Source organism: Cricetulus griseus, chromosome 4 (genome assembly GCF_003668045.3).
Source record: "Cricetulus griseus strain 17A/GY chromosome 4, alternate assembly CriGri-PICRH-1.0, whole genome shotgun sequence".
NCBI lineage: Eukaryota > Metazoa > Chordata > Mammalia > Rodentia > Cricetidae > Cricetulus > Cricetulus griseus.
Genome location: NC_048597.1, coordinates 21,651,083 through 21,668,386, shown reverse-complemented (window position 1 = coordinate 21,668,386; position 17,304 = coordinate 21,651,083). Strand labels below are relative to the sequence as shown.

Below are 17,304 nucleotides of genomic sequence, written 5' to 3'. Positions count from 1 at the left end.
CGTGTTGAGGGCAGGATCACTCCAGCCTTGGTAGAGGTAAGGTGGCTTGGCTGCTTTGCCTTTCTGATCTTCAGCTTGAACTACGCCCCCCTATCCAAAAAGAGATTAAAATAGACTAAGTTTAGCAGTACTTACAAAGAACAACAGTTTATAGAAATGCTTTTGAAAAACAATATTTAAAATTCCATGTCTCACAGGAAAGTAAAAGCTGGCCATGAAAAAGCATGTGGACACTGCCTATCTGCTGGTCATGGAAATCATGTGAACACTGCCCACTAAAGGACATATTCAGCACTGAAAATTTGTTATAGCTAGCAAAAGCAAAAGCACAAAAGACTTGCATGAAGTATACTATATATGAGAAGGCATTAGTATACATTTTCTCTTATTTTCAAATTACCTTTTATGTTCTCGTTTCTAAATGTTACACTATACCCAAACATACATTTGTTTAATTGCATAAGCATATATACATACATGTATATATGCATTATAAGCTAGGATCCTCATATAAAGAATATGCATTTTTTTTCTTTTCTGAGCTTGGGTGACCACTTAATATTATACATTCTAAGTCCATCCATTTTCCTGCAAAATTTGTGATTTCATTTTTTTTCTCTAGAGCTGAATAATATTCCATTTTATATATGTACCAGGTTTTCATTATCCATTCATTTGTTGATGGACAGCTATGTGGAAGAGACAGCAATAATAAGAGGCAAATACTTCTGTCATAGAGTGCCGCGTTGTCTGTGTGTATGCAAAGGAGTGAAAGAGCTGGGTCATAAGGTAGTTATATTTTTTTTATTTTATTTTGAGGAAACTCCAAATTGATTTGCATAATGGCTGTATTAATTTGCACTCTAACCAGAAGTGACCAGGGATTCTTCTCCCTCCACTGTCTCTCCCAACATTTGTTGTCAGATTTCTTAATAATGGCCATTCACTGGAGTGGCATCTCCAGAATAGCTACAATTTGAATTTCCCTCATGGTTAGGGATGTTGGACATTTCTAAAAATAGCTATTGATCATTTGTATTTTTTTTAACTGTCTATTCAATTTAGCAGCCCATTTGTCAATTGGCAGTTTTATATCCTTGGTATTTAATTTTTTCAGTTCTTTATAAATTCTGGATATGAATTTTTATTCCTTTCTTAGTATAGACATAGACTCACAAATGAAGAAAAATCATGATTAAGTCAATAATATGTGGAAAAATTATTTAATTGCTGTTCACTGAAGACTTGAAGCCTGAAGCTTTGATTTGTTCTGTATTGGATGATTTTAAAGAGTACTGTTCAAGTATTTCTTGTTAGTGGATATACATTTCTTTAACGAATTGTATTGGGCTTTGCAAATGCAGTATATGTCTCAAAAATATCATCACAGTCTATGCAGTGTTTTCAGCTACTCCCAAAGGCTTTAAGGGGATTCTAAAGTGATTATGATTAGCAAGCTTGATATGGAATAATTGCCAGCTCTTCCCTCATATTACAGGTGATTTCTTGAAACACTCTAAAATGTCAATTAACCAAGTATGCTATGTTTGTTTTGTTTTACCTTGCTTGAATTTCATTAATACCTATATCAAAAACAGTGGTATATATCTTATACCTAAAGAGCAGCATATTCCACCTTTCAGCATTGTTAGGCATTGTATGCAGCATCCCTTACTTTTCTTGCCTCTTGCATTTGCGAATAGACCATTAGCCATGATAGTTTGCCCTCTTCATTATTTTATTCCATTTTAGACTTCACACTGTCTGAGACATGGATGGTGATGCTTCCCTTCTGCACTCTCTATCTTAGCTGTTGAAGATTTGAATTGTTAATGTGTCTTGATTATTACGAGCTCTGACTCATTGGATTCCATTTCTAAGGCTGGAAATAGGCAACTTGGTGAAAGGGAAATCACTAGTCCATTTGAATGCTAATTGCTACACAGGCTCTGTATACTGTATCAGAGCTTAGCATAAACATGGTCATCAGGGGAGGCAGAAAAACCATTAACATGCTCCTCAGGAGACTGAGCTCATTAGAACCTATACTAATATCCAACAAAGAAGGAAAGGAGTCACTTAGCTGTGCTGGTTCCTCTTCTGAATGTGCAATTCATATACTTTTTGAGTTATGAGGCTTTATCTTACTTTATTCTATTAATCTTCTTGATACTAGTTAGAAATGACATGAAGACTGCTAAGCCCTTGGAATTGCAAAAACAGTAGCTAAGACAAAAATGACCAACAGAATAGAAAAAATTCTACGATACAATCAAGTCCAGGAAAGGTCAAAGAAGGCTGTGGAAAATTCTTTTTCTTTTGTGGAGAAAATTGTCATTCTGACTTTTACAGCGAAGAATTTTCTGAATTTTCAAAGTTGTTTATTAGTGAACCACATAGTCTGTCTCATGTCCATAATGTTCTCAATCATAAATAATTACTCAGTTCTCATCTGGGCTGAGTCATGCCCTTCAACTAAGAGTTGATTTTGACATTTGTCTAGTACTGTCTGTCTCTAGAAAGTTATTCAAGTTATAAGCGTTTCATCAGCCACATAAAACAAACTCTGACATCAGGGAAAAGAATGGCCCTTACTTATATTGTGCAGAAACAGACCTGAAAGCAACATTTTACAAGGCAACTCTTCTTGACTCCTACTTGGGTTTCTATTTCTGCCCATGCCAATTTAAATAAAATAAGCTCTTTCAAATAGAATTAGATTCGTATCAGTTTACCTGCCATGCAATCTTTGTTGTTACTATCAGTTCATTTTTAATTCTGCATGAGTCAGATAATCTGGCCTGGTGGTAAACCCAGAATCCTGGGACCTGTTCCTCCGAAAACCTGGTGATCCTGCTGTAGATATGGTCATGCACTTCAAAGAGGTGCATTAATTAAACAGCGCTACATCTCTTAATTCTCGGAGAACAGGCTTTGTTGGGTTCCCTGGAAGATGGTGATAATGCTGTGTAAACGGCATCTTTTGAAAAGACAAGCAAACAGAAAGAGCATCATGTGTAATGTGTGAAGAACTGCAGACCGAATGACCTTGTCTTCTCAAATTAATTAGTGTTTACCTGGTTTTAGAGCTCTCATGTAGAATGCTATGTGTTTCACTTTGACATCAGACTACTTAAATTGTTTTCTCACAAGTTTATGTGTTTAAAGTGACATGAGAAACTGTGTGTGGTTCAGCACTCATCATGCCGAAGCAGAAGGGTCATGAACTCAAGGTCAGCCTGAGCTATAGCGTAAGACCATATCTTAAACAAAAAGGGGATAGAATGGTGACAAGCTTAGCCTCACACTCTCCTACCAAAATGGTGGCACATGAAGAGTGTGTTAGTTGGTTGCATTTATAAATAATAAATTGTTTCCCAGTTCTCTAGTTAGGGAAGTTCAAAGTCAAGGCAATGGGGGGTAGGTTTTGTGTCTGATGAGGACCTGTTCTCTGCTTCCAAGAGGGTACCTCAAATGCTGCAGCCTCACATGGTAGAGCAATGAAAGGGCAAAAATATCAAAGCCTCTTTCTTGTCTCTTCTATGAGGTCACTTATCTCATCAGTAAGGTTCTTCCTCCCCTCCCTAAAGCCTCTCCTCTCAATGCTATCACACTGGAGGTCAAGGTTCAACTCATGACTTTTCAGGGACATTCAAACCATAGCACAGGGTCCCCTTGTGTAAGTCAGGTTTAGCAGGCAATCCTCCCTTCACAAATGTATAGTGAGGGACTTAGCAAAGGTATTCCAGATATTGGACTAAGGGCAGTTATGCAACAGCTTGTCCTAGGGAGGAGTTTTTTTTTTTTTTTCCCAAAGCAGCTACTATATGATAAATGAACCCCTATTCCTAAAAATTAACAGCCAAAGAATATTTATAAGGATTTTTTTTTAACCTGGGTGCCATCCCATTGAAATAACAATTGTAATTTATATGTCCACAAGCTCTCAAGAAGGATTCTTTGCAGTCCAGTAGAAAAGAAAGTGTAATCTGTTAGGGAAAGGCAAATATTTTAGAAAAAGGAAACCTTGCTTAAGAGTAAAGACTGTTCGTGCATTTATGTGTACATCAGCTGTTCACTGATTAACAAATACTTTTCCGTGGTGGTGGTCATCACTACATGAACCTAAGCTCTGCTTCCTATCAGACTCACACGTGTTCAGGCATTATTTGAAGGACTTGGGGTGAGGGGAGCAAGCAGGAATGGGTGTTTACACGGAGGATCAGAAAACCTTCTTGAAAAAGAAAAATTCCTCCTACGGGGGCAAAAGGGTCAAGAAGGGTGGGTTTGATTGAAGGGTTTCTGGCAAATACTAAACACAGAAGGAAGAGTTCTGAGTAGTTCGTGTGCTTTTGAAATGTGACATAATCCAAATCTCATTATCTCACATGATTAAAGTTGGGGATGTCAGGCTGAATCCTAAAGGAACATGTACCAGTCAGGAGAACTGCTGCTCCATAATGGCTGTGAGACGAGAAGAGCAGGAGACATTGGCAGCATTGCCAGTGGGGCATAGCACTGGCAGAGATCACGGTGGAAATGTCAGCAACAGTGTTGGCAGCTGCCCCTGTGACCCAAGCAAAACCTGACCTTGTCAGTGCCATTGTGATGGCAGGATTCTCTCTCTGGTCCTGTACATTTCAGGATGACACTATATAAGAAAAGAAGAGCCAACAACAATTTCTGTGTTCCTTTCTTAGATGATTATATTATTTTCTAAGGCAAGAAGCTCTTGAATAAGCAGCAGCGGAAGGGGGAAAATCATTTAATTTCTATGCATATTCAACTGGAGCCATTTGTTTTTCATTGAATTTGGATCTGTATGTGTGCTATTCACAGAGAGAAGACTTTGAAAGTCTTCAGTGTTCAAAGATACGCGAAGTGGTTGGGATCATTCCAGGAAAAGCAGTACAATGCGAAAAGAGAAAAGGATTTCAAACGGGATTTTAGAATGCTGCACGATTCAATGTCTATATTCCTTGACTCAGTAAAGCTGAGGGAAAGTTAAAGAATAAAAGTGATTAGTATATGGACTTGATGGGTTAATATATCATATAGAGCAACCCAGGCAGGAGACAGAGACCAATTTTAAGAAATCAGAAATGAAAGAACGAGTGAATGACCACAATACATTTAAGGAAGGAAAGGAGCAGGTGTGGTGGCACACGCCTTTAATCCCAGGACTTGGGAGGCAAAGGCAGGGGGATCTCTGTGCATTCAAGGCCAGCCTGGTCTACAAACTGAGTTCCAGGACCACCAGAGCTACACAGTGAGACCTTGTCTCATAAAACAACAAACAAACAAAAGGAATGAAAGGAAGGTAAGTAAAATGGCTGAACAAACACCAGTCTTTCAAATGGAAGCAGGAGGAGAGGGCACTCTGTCTGTGCTGAAACAGGGGTCTGCTTGTGAAACGTGGCATGCAGGATGTTTCAGACTCAGAACTCATAGGACCCAAGCGGGATCTGACCTGAAAGTCTTCCTACTGAAGACCAGAAGTACCACATGGGTTTGCAGAGTAGGGAAGCAAGCTGTAGTCCTACTCAGCTGTGTTATCTATGAACCCCAGCAATGACCAACACCACAGCCCATGAGTGCAACACAGGCGCGCATAGGTTTTGTGCTAATCAACAACTTTCTAATTGGACTTAAGGTCTGTTCAGCAAGAGGGCAATCGTGTCTCATCCTAGAAGCCAAGCCAACTTCCCCTTGGGGCTAGGGCAGTCGTGGATCTTGGAGGAGAAGCTACAATTAGCACTTCACTACATCAGCATAATTACTAACTGAAGTCTATATATCCACCCTTACACCCACAGATAAGTGTAGTTCTCATCCTTCATCAAGGAACTTCTCTTTACAACAGATAGAGCATGTCATAAAAAATAAAACCAAACCACACCCAGTCAAAATGCAGGATTAGGGAGCACAGTCCCAGTGGGTACATCTACAGCGCAGTTCCTCGGGGAGGCAACACTGCAGAAGAGGGAGCAGAAAGATTGTGAGAGCCAGGGGATCAGGGAGTCGATTGTGTCTCCTAAAAGTAAGAAGCTCTACCTATGAAGCTCCAGCCATGAAGGCACCAATATGGCTGCCTATATGTGACCTGAGCAAGGATGAGAACAGTAAACCTGCTAGCATGGGAAGGGAATGCTCAAGAGACCTCAACCCTAGACAAAGAACTACAGGCAACTAAGGACTGCTGAAGTGGGGGAAAGAGCCTTCCCCAGGTAAGAAGCCCCAGGTTGGTCATCTACTACCAAGTGGTCCGCTCTGAAATCAGGTGCATGCAAGTAACTATACGGACAGAGCAGGTTGTATTTACGTATGCAGGAGTATTTATGTGCATTTTAATAGCCAGGAGAATGTTGTTGGTACTCTTCCTTTCTTAGTGAGGAAAACAAACGGGACAGACGAGGAGGACTCAAAAAATCGAGAAGGGATTTCCAGGACAAAATGTGACATTTTATTCATCATTCATACACACATACACAGGAGAGAGAGAGAGAGAGAGAGAGAGAGAGAGAGAGAGAGAGAGAGAGAGAGAGAGAGAGAGAGAAGACACTTAGAGAGACACAGACAAAGTGAGAGAGAATAGCTATAAGGCTATTTTAATAGCCTTGAAAACAATTTAAAGATACTAAGGGTAACAACTGAAGAGAGATAAAGCAGTCTCAGAAAGGAGAGAAGGGGGTTCTGGAACACTGCTTTTGCTCTTGTCTTTATTTCGGAATGTGACATATTGTTCACCATTTTTTTATTTTGATAAGCATTGGACAGCATTTATCTCATGAGAAATAAAGGAAATTAGATGTGTCTCTGAGTATGTAGCTGCTTCTGTCTTGAGTAAACTGGCTTACCCTAAAATAGAAATCTACGAGGAAGGTGTTTATATAGCAAGTGAAGAATCACGATGGGGAGCTGTTCAGTTAGCAGCCGGCTTGAAGCCCAGCGCCATTCCCCTAAGCGTCTGAATTGGGAGGACAGGACGCATTGCCCAGTGCATGGTGGAAGGTGCATAAAGAATGGGCAAAGTGTAAATCTGATTTCAGTTAGAATGTGGAAAGAGATTTTTGTTTGGAGTAGGCTTTCTTTTTTTTTTTTTTTTTTAATCCTGGCACTCGCTCAGTATACTAGGCTGGTCTCGAACTCACAGAGATCCGCCTGCCTCTGTCGTCGGAGTGTTGGGGCTGACTGCCGCCGGAGTGCTGGGAGTGAGCCACCAACGCCCGGCAAAAGAATGCTGATCAACCACGAAGGGATTCGAACCCTCAATCTTCTGATCCGAAGTCAGACGCCTTATCCATTAGGCCACGTGGTCCTCCTTAGCAAGGCTGGCGCAGCTGATAGTGGAGACAATCTGAACTGCAGCGACACTGGCGTGCTCGCTCTCTCTCCGGCTCCTTCCTCCTTTCCTTCTTCTCTTGCCCCTTTTCTTTCTCCTCTCCCTCCTTTCTGTCTTTGTCATTTATGTCACTTCCTAGCAATTTAATCCCGTCCCTTGGTGCATCTGACTATAATGACGGGGCAATTTTAAACTGTATTTTATTTTGAATTGGCATATAATGTGTTAGATGTTATGGTGGCCCTTTCGGATCAAGTTTGTTTCAGTAGATGCCCTTCCTTCTCATCTTTTCCACCTGTCTGCTACCCCTTTGTAAAGCCATTCCATCTCCTGTCTGCTCTCATGTCACATGCGTCCTTTTGCCCTTCCTGGACACTGTTGTATGTATGTATGCATGTATGTAGTATGTATGTATGTATGTATGTATGTATGTATGTATGTATGTATTTACCTTCTCTTGTTCTCCCCGACCCGACCACCTTTTTTGGTCTTAGCTTTACCACATTTGCAGACATTTATATACACACATTTGTGCCTTACAAGCTAGAACGAGATAGAAAATGGGAGCTCTGTCTCTCTGAGCCGGGGTCACCTTGCTTATTATTAACTCTCCAGATTCATCCATTTTCCTGTAAGTTTCATTGCTGTGTACAGTCGAATGCGTTTCCATTGTATAGATGTACAGAGTATCTTTCGTCTGTTTATCTGCTGATGAACATCTAGGCTGGTTCCCATTCCTTGTTTTTGTGAACATGATAAGCAGTTGCAGGGTATGAAGCACTTTGGGTATACACCCAGGAGTATATCATAGCTACGTCATATATAAGCAAGTTCTATTTTTAACTTTTAAGGAAATGGCTCTTCATAATGATTTTCTCCCCCCACCCCCAGACACTGTTTGTGTAGCTTTGGAGCCTGTTCTGGAACTAGCTCTTGTAGACCAGACTACTCTGGAACTCACAGAGATCCACCTGCCTCTGCCTCCCGAGTGCTGGGAAGGCCTTAAAGGCATCACCACTGCCCCTGCTCCTTTCATTCCTTAAATGTATTGTGGTCATTCACTCATTCATACTCATTTCTTCCATTTCTGATTTCTTAATATTGGCCTCTGTCTTCTCTGCCTGGGTTGCTCTTTATGATGTATCATCAAGTCCAAACACTAGCCACTATATGGACTCATAATGATTTTCATTATACAATAGGTTTCATTGTCCCGGGGGTGTTTTTATAATTCAGTTCCAGATCTAAAATTTAGGAGCTAATGCTGGCTAGCCTAATACTATTAGCTCCACTCTGCTGAAACATTTTCTCATAGCAACATGAATCATATTAGATAAAATACACAACTTCTGAATGATGAGATTCACTGTGTCTCCCCCCCCCCCCCAGTGGTTAAGACAGTTAAAACATATATTCCCAGCTTTCCTGCATGCTTACCCTTACGTACGTGATATATCACCAATCAGTTGGAGATGACAGAACAGTAACAACAGTAGAAAAGCATTAAATCAAATATGACTTCAGTGGTATGCATTGTGCATCACTGTACCTCTCATCTCTTCAAAATTGTATTACACTCATTCGTTTGTGCTGGGCTTTTATACTCATGCGTGTACCACACTGTGTGTTTTTAAGTCAGAGGACCACTGGCAGGAGTCGGTTCTTTCCTTCCACCACGTGGTTCCCATGAATCAAGTTAGCTGATCAGTCTGGGCAATGTGAGCCTTCAACAGCTGAGCCATCCTGCTACCCCTCCTCTCCTCTCCTCTCCGGCAAGCAAGCTCTGACCCAACTTCTTGTGTATGTGAAGCAGGGCTCATGGCTTGTCTTCCTCCCTTTACTTCATTTTCACACCTGTAAACTTCATACATCTTGCTAACACTATTAGTAAATAAATTATTGCCCATTCCCTGATCAATAATAATAAATTACTGTTACTGGGTGACACTGACTTAACCCGTCCACTCCACAATTACCAAGCTTTATCACAAATATGAAGTGTCTGCAACATGAACCCTTTATTCTCTTCCCACCTTCCACCCAACACTGTGGTGATATATTGTTTATGATTTATTAAAGCTTGCCTGAGGATTCAGAAAGCAAAGTCAGCCACAAACTATAGAAGCCAGGCACACACCTTTAATGCCAGCAGCCAGAAGCTAGGAGGTGGTGGCACACATCTTTAATCCTTGGACTCAGGATAGAGAGATAGACAGATCTCTGTGAGTTCAAGGCCACCCAGATCCACATAAGAGTGAATCGGCCTCAAAGAGAATTATAGCTCACACCTTTAATCCCAACATTAGGCAAGTATTTAACACAGAAGTAAGGTCTTAGGGAGGCATTGGTTCTCCACCACACTGAGGAGAGGCAGCAATTTGAGGCTTGGCGAAGAGCTCGTGCATTTATCAGCCCTTTCAGTCTGAGCTTGAGGTGAGAGCTCGGGGCTTGGATGCTTTGCTTTTCTGATACTCAGCTTGAAGCTTGAACCCCAATATCAGTCTCTGGGCCTTTTATTTATTTGTGTTACAAAACACCTTTTCCCCAACAAGCCCCCATCCCACTTTCATGTCTTTTTTTTTTTTTTTTTTGCCACTGAAATGTAATTAGGTGAGGCATTTACTTGAGTGAGAGCAATTTTACCAGGGTCTACGCTGCTGAGGATTATAGACACTTCCTCCATCACAACCATTAACTGTCTTTAGCTCCTCCGAGAGGTGTTGGACCTTAAGAGCCCCGCCCCATCAGCAATGGAAAGTTGGTATGTCCAGTCTTGTGTAGGAATACTGCTGCTGGGAGCTGATGGGTGCAAGGGACATGTGATGTCCATAAGAAGGGTCTGTGGTGCTGTTTCTGATGCCTCGGCTCTGGCATGCTTTCCAGTCCCCATTCCCTGATGCTCCCTAAGACTTGATGATGTGATGATGATGTAGATGTCCTGCTTAGGGCTGACCACTCAATCTTCACATATTGTCAGCATTTGACTAGTTACACAACAAACACTTAGGTACCTAGTGATGTGCACATATTGCCAACTTATTTAATTCCTTCATTGCTGATGGGAGTGCAAACTTGTAAGACCACTTTGGAAATCAGTATGGCGGTTGCTCAGAAAAATGGAAATCAGTCTACCTCAAGATCCAGCAATTTCTTTCTTGGGCATATACCCAAATAATGCACATTCATACAACAAGGACATCTGTTCAAACATGTTCATAGCAGCATTGTTTGTAATAGCCAGAACCTGGAAGCAACCTAGATGCCCCTCAACTGAAGAATGGACAGAGAAAATGTGGTACATTTATACAATGGAGTGCTACTCAGCAGAAAAAAGTAATGGAATCTTGAAATTCGCAGGCAAACGGATGGAACTAGAAGAAACTATCCTGAGTGAGGTAACCCAGTCACAAAAAGACAAACATGGTATGTACTCACTCATATATGAATTTTAGACATAGAGCAAAGGATTACCAGCCTACAATCCTCATCACCAAAGAAACTAGGAAACAGGAAGGACTCAAAGGGAAAAATGCATGGACCCCAGGAATGGGAAGGGGCAGGAACTCCTGAGCTAATTGGGAGCATGAGGGTAGGGGAGAGGGAGCTGCCAGAATGAGAGGAGGAGAAGAGGAGAGGAGAGGTGGAATTGGAGGGGGAGAGGAGAGGAGGAAATGGAGGAGCAGAAATATTGAGTTGAGGTAAGAATAGAGGAGAGCAGGATGAGAGATACCGTATTAGAGGGAGCCATCATAGGTCCAAGGAGAGATCTGGCACTAGGGAGATTTCCAGAGACCTACAAGGATGACACCAACTGACAATCCAGGCAATGGTGGAGAGGATAGCCTAAATGCCCTTCCCCTATAATGAGACTGATGACTACTTTTTATGCCATCCTAGAGCCCTCATCCAGTGGCTGATGGAAGCAGAGGCAGACAGCCACAGATATACACTGAACTGAACCCTGGAACTTTGTTGCAGAGAGAGAGGAATGAAAATCAAAGGGGTCTGTACCAGGTTCGTGAAACCCACAGAAACATCTGGCCTGTACAAGGGGGAGCACATGGACCCCAGACTGCTGTCTGGGAGACCAGCATAGTACTGATCCAGACCGCTGAACATGGATGTCATTTAGGAGGCCTCTGCACTCTAGGGGGCCCCTGGTAGTGGATTAGTATTTTTCCCTGGTGTAAGAAGGGACTTTGAGAGCCCATCCCACGTGAAGGGATGCACTCTTGGCCTGGACACATGGGGAAGGGCCTAGGCCCAGCCCAGGATGATGTGGTGGACTTTATGGAGGCCCCTTCTAGTGCCTTACCCTGCCTGGGGAGTGGAGGGTGGATGGGGTGGGGGTAAGTCTGGGGTAGGGGGAAGGGGTAGGGAGAGGGGAGGGAGAGGGAGAAGGGATTGACATGTGAAACAAGCTTGTTCCTAATTTGAACTAATAAAAAATTACAAAAAAATATTAAGAGAAGTTTTTTCTCATGCCCATTTTAGAGATGAGGAATCTTTAAGCCAAAAAATTTATATAATTAACTGAAGATGATGCTTGCAGATGTTAGATCCGATTTGGAGTCATATTCAAATTGATTCCAATATAACATGTACCCCCTTTCCCCATGATATGTCACCTAGGCTAAGCAGTTAGGAAAGCCTGAAGCTTATTAACTGCATATGTGTCTGTGTGTGATTTCCTCTTTTGTATTATGAACTATTGACATATTCCAATTAAATATTCTTAAATCTTCAATATGGTTATGAATTACAAATAGCTTAAAATGTCAGATCACCCATCTTGAAAATGAAGGAGAGCCTCAATTGTGCACAAATGCATCATACAAAATTATAGCAAAAGCAGCTAGGTGACATATCCACATGGGTGAGAAATTGCCTATCTATAAATGTCAGGCCACCTATCACTGAGACATGAATATTCTCCAGCTTGTATTCCACTGAGATTTCTGAATACCTCTTTCGTAATTTCTTCTCTACATATAACCTCTCCACATTTTCAACTGAAGATCTTTTGTTAACATTAATAGCAAATAACAGTATTCATTCCATAGCCAATAATATACTGTTATTGCACGTACCAATATAACTTAGGATCTCCTTGCTGATTTCTATTATAATATTTAGATGATTTCATAGTTACCACCTATAATATTTAGTTCTGTATCTATAGATATATGGCTTATAAAATTAAAACTTCCCTCATAGGAGAGAAATCTATCTGATTAGGTTAAAATGTATACTAGTAGAGTATTCATTGATATTAAAGTTTTTTGCAAGACTGTACTGAATGAACACAATAGAAGAAGAGGTAGAATTTTCTAACTACTGTGTGTACCCTGGGGAAATGTTTATAGCAAGCTACAGAAGAAAACTATTGGCTGCAAAGCTCTGAAAGGCATTCTGATTGTGAATGAGAATGCAGTGGCTAACATGTCTAACCACTGCTGAGACCTTTTGCTAGCTGGCATTGCATCTTTGGGTTTTGTGTTATCAAACAAACCTACACTGTTTTCTACCTTGCAAAATCTCTTTGAGCCTCACCGAGTTTTTAAGCTTTAAATCAAGATCCTGCCAGGATGAGCTGATTCTTGCAAGAATGATAACCTGCAGATAAGGCGAAATGAAATTTAGTTGAATGTTGAAATGACTGGGCCTAACTCCGGCAATGGAAATGTCAATCAAAGGGCCTCAAGTCAAGGCTAAATCCAAACTTCTGTTTGAGTCCTATGACTGGATACCTTGGTTATTATTGCTTTTGTTATATTTATACAACCTTGAACTCCGAATTTAAAACCAGCCTGTAGTAAACAAATACCAGTGGCTGAGTGAACTAGTAATTTAATTTGAAGGAAGCATTTGTACCTTGTAAATCAAGTCTGGCGTTCATGATCCCAGTGACTGCTCTGTGCATTCCTGTGGCAGTTATTTCCTTGTGCAGCTGGGGCTGGGGATGAAGTGATGTGGGACAGAGCTGTAAAGTCACCCAGAAGAAACAACAAACAATATTCATGTAGTTGTATTTTTGTAACGCAACAGTGTTACTGGTCATTAAATTATGCACATTTTCAGCTTATGAAAGTATCAAAAGTGGATTGAATTTACTATATTGAAGTGGCATGTGAAGCCAAGTAAGGAACAGGGAATTTTCTACCATTGCACTCTGATGGCAGTATGAATTATACTTGATTGCATCATGGCCTAGACAAGTAATTTTTCTATGAACATGGCTTTCTAAATAATATAAGATAGGAGCCTCTCTTTATTTTGCTTAACAATGCTATTTTTGTAATCTAAGGGCTCCCACTTTTACTTATTACAAAATAATCATCAACTAAGTCCCACCCCTGTAGTAAGAGAAACTGCTCATTATGGCCCATGAACTATCTTCTCAATACTTCCACTAATAGAGTCTTCTGACTTAAATGGATACAGAAATCAGTAAGTCGTGTTATTTTCTGCTCTGAAACTTGTGATACAAGTGCAGTCTAAGTAATGTATATGTTTTCTTTGTTGTTTATCCTTAAAAGATTCAAGGTCAATCCTTTAGATTTAATTCTCAAAATGAATCATTTCTTTCAGAAGGAATCAGGGTGGCAGGTAAGAAAGATTGCTTTGGGTTCAGCATCTGTGTGTGTGTGTGTGTGTGTGTGTGTGTGTGTGCCTTCATGCATACACACATGTGCTCTGCATATGCTTGAATATGGTGGAGTGTGCTAACTCATGTGTGCAGCCTCTATTGTTTCCTTGGATGGTTGTCCTCTATTGTCTCCTTGATGGTTCTCTCCTTATTGTCTCATTGATGGTTTTCTTCTTTAGTTTTTGAACCAAGGTCTCTCACTGACTCTGACTAGCTGGATGTCCAATGAGACCCTCACTTCTAGCCAGGGTTACAGTGTAAACTATTACACCTGACTTCCACATGGTCAGTGGAGAGCTAAACTCAGGTCCCCATGCTTGTGTGACAAGCAATTTGTCTACTGTGACATCTTCTTAGGCCTCTTTTGGATATTTTTCATTGTTTTAGAAAGCTGTGGTCTTCCAATACGCAGGGTGATGGTTGTAGGGTATGTTTGGAGGCCCATGGGGAGGTGTGACCTGAAGAAAACCTTAAATATTAAACTCTGCATTATCACAGTTCAGTGTCAAGTGAAGCTTCAAAATTATATTAGAGTTTGTAGGAGGCAGTGTGTGGAAGGTTCTGTGGCAGTCAGTCCTGAACTTTTGGAAGGAGAAGTTAGAAGTGACTTGAAATGAGAAGTTGGTTTTTAATCACCTGAGATATAGAGGGCAATGCCAGGTCAAAGTTCAGCTTTATCGAAGTTCATCTTGCCAAGCCAAGGGGTGGCTGAATAACTGAGAAGATCACCACAACATGGGTGATGGCTCATAAAGCCTTATCATTGGAGTCCTTTGTGTGCCTTCCAGGCAGATATACCACCAAAGAGTCTCATTCTCCTCCTCCAACAGTTACTTAGAACACAAGTAACTGAGCTCAAGATGCTGCCTTATGAACCACATGTACTTCAAGAGTCTCATGATCTATCATCTGTCTACTACTCAAAGGAGTATTTTTGTTGTTGTTGTTGTGTTTTGAGACAGACTTTCTCTGTAGTTTGAAGGCTATCCTGGGTTCAATCTCCAGCACCCCCTAGACATGGAGAGAATAGTTTTCTCTCATAATATATTAAAATATCATATATCATAGGCATGTTATAAGATGTCCCCAAGTGTGTAGATGTCCCTAAGAGTGCTTTATGTATTTAATTGTTTACACCCTCTACCCATCCAGCTAGGTATTCATTTTCCTATGTATTCACTCTCCTATATCAGTCACTAATTTATCTACACTCTTCTCTCATATGTACACTAGAAAGTCCTTTGGTTTAAATTGTTGGTACTTTTCAGATACTGTGAGGTAAAATTAATAATATTTATATGTATTACAGTAAATATGTTGTAGAGAATATTCTGATCTCCTACTTTACTTTGAGTACTGAAGAGATGCAGAATTAAAAACTTTACCTCCATTTTCTGAAAATTAGGTTCCACCTGTTATAAATATCTGTGAGACTGGAAATATGTGTGAGACTGGAAAAGGTCTCACGCTGTCCTTGGGACATCTATTGTGCTGAGCAGTAGGTGAGGAGGTATGATAATCAATCATATATTATTCTATTTCTGCTGTCTTTGTGTGTTTTCTCCTGTTACGCTTAAAAGTAAAAACAAGGAGTGGAGAGATGGTTCAGTAGGTGATGTGCTTGCTGTACACACCTACAAATCTGACTTTGGATCCCCAGAACCCATGCAAAAACTGGGCACAGCAGCAGGCCCATAATTCTAGTGCTCCAGGTGAGAGACAGGGAAATCCTAGGACTTACTGGTGAGTCAAGTCTAACCAAAATGGTGAGCTTCGGGTTGTATGAGAGACCCTGTCTCCCCAAAAGGAAAGTGGTAGGTCTGGGGGTGTAGTTCAGTGGTAGAGTGCTAGCTTACCACATAGGAGGCATGGGTTCATTCCCTAGTACTGCAAAAGGAAACAGAAAGAACAAGGCAGAGGAGAAGCAAATGACAGAAGACACCTGGAAGTTGGACATTCCATGTGCGTTCACTTGGGTGTAGGTGGCCATCTTCCTGCCATAAACATGAAGCTATTTTTCAAAAATTAAGACAGTTAGGGTTTTTGCTTTTGTTTTTTGTAGTGGTGTCACCGAGTCCATGGATGTTGAGATACCCTTATGACGGCCCTAGTGTGTCTATGCCTTTGCAATGCCTCAGTGGGTCAATGGGTATCTCATTTTTTTCTGCAGTTATAATATTGGTGGCTTTGTAGGTAGAGTCACCAGTGTGTTGATGTGGCATGGACTCATTTGTGGGGCCAGCACTCCAATTCCAATTCCATTTGATTTTGTATGCTCTTAAATCTCTTTATCAATCATGTTTATTTTCTTGTCCTTTGTGTGTTGTGTTTTCTTTCCACATGACATTCTTGGTTGATTCAAATAAAAAGGCCATTATAGAAACTATTCTAACCTTCTCGTTTTGCCCTATTTTCCACTCTTGCCACTGCCTTCTTCCTCTTCTTATACACCCTATGGTGTGGTCTTTTACCATTTTCAGCCATGTACATATATATATGAATAATATTCATTCCAGCTTGTCTCAGAAATGTCTGTTCCCTTTTCTGTATTTGCAAGCAAAACCTTTCCAGACCTTTGAGGATAGATTAATTGCTTTCTCCTCTGCAATTCAACAGCGTCTCTTATATCTCTTTTAAGCTTGTCCCATCACACTGAGTTGTGGATTATTAGTTTAAACACCAGGTTCACCTGGCTCTGAGCTGCCAGCAAGCAGGAATATAGTGTCATTCATCTGCTCCTTCCATGCTAGGCCTTAGATCTATAAAATTTGTTCTAATTTCTGTTGTTTTTAAAAGCCTGTTTTTTTGTCACAGATCCCTGTGGAAGCTTTACCATCTAACGAAGTCACAATGCTGTTTTCATTTTTGCCATGACTCTACCTACAAAGCCACCAATATTATAACTGCAGAAAAAAATGAGATACCCATTGACCCACTGAGGCATTGCAAAGGCATAGACACACAATTACAGAGCTTAAGTTTTATTGCATCAAAACCAATTCCCAGAATGTTGGCTTATATCCAGTTTTGTAGAGTCTATCTCATTATTTCTTCCAGACATTACTAGATAGCTAATAATAGCCAGTGTTGATATATCATTTCAAATGTTTGTCACCCGTGATTTCATGCTGACAACAACCTTCGAAATTGCTGGTAAACCAACTTGTAATCCTGTTCAGGACACCGAATGTATCTCATTTTCATTCATAAGAATAATCACCCACAGGGAGACAGGCAGGCACTCTGTGTTAGAAGGTAGGAGAGAGTGCAGATGAAGCAAGTCCCTGCCTGCCATCAGGGCACTTGATTCCAG

General features: G+C 40.8%; 1 non-coding gene across 1 annotated transcript; it reads right to left on the bottom strand.

Annotated features, from left to right (window-relative positions):
- Positions 1-7,245: 7,245 nt before the first annotated feature.
- Positions 7,246-7,318, bottom strand: Trnar-ucg. The gene has a single exon. It is a non-coding gene; the product is annotated as a tRNA-Arg (tRNA).
- Positions 7,319-17,304: the final 9,986 nt, after the last annotated feature.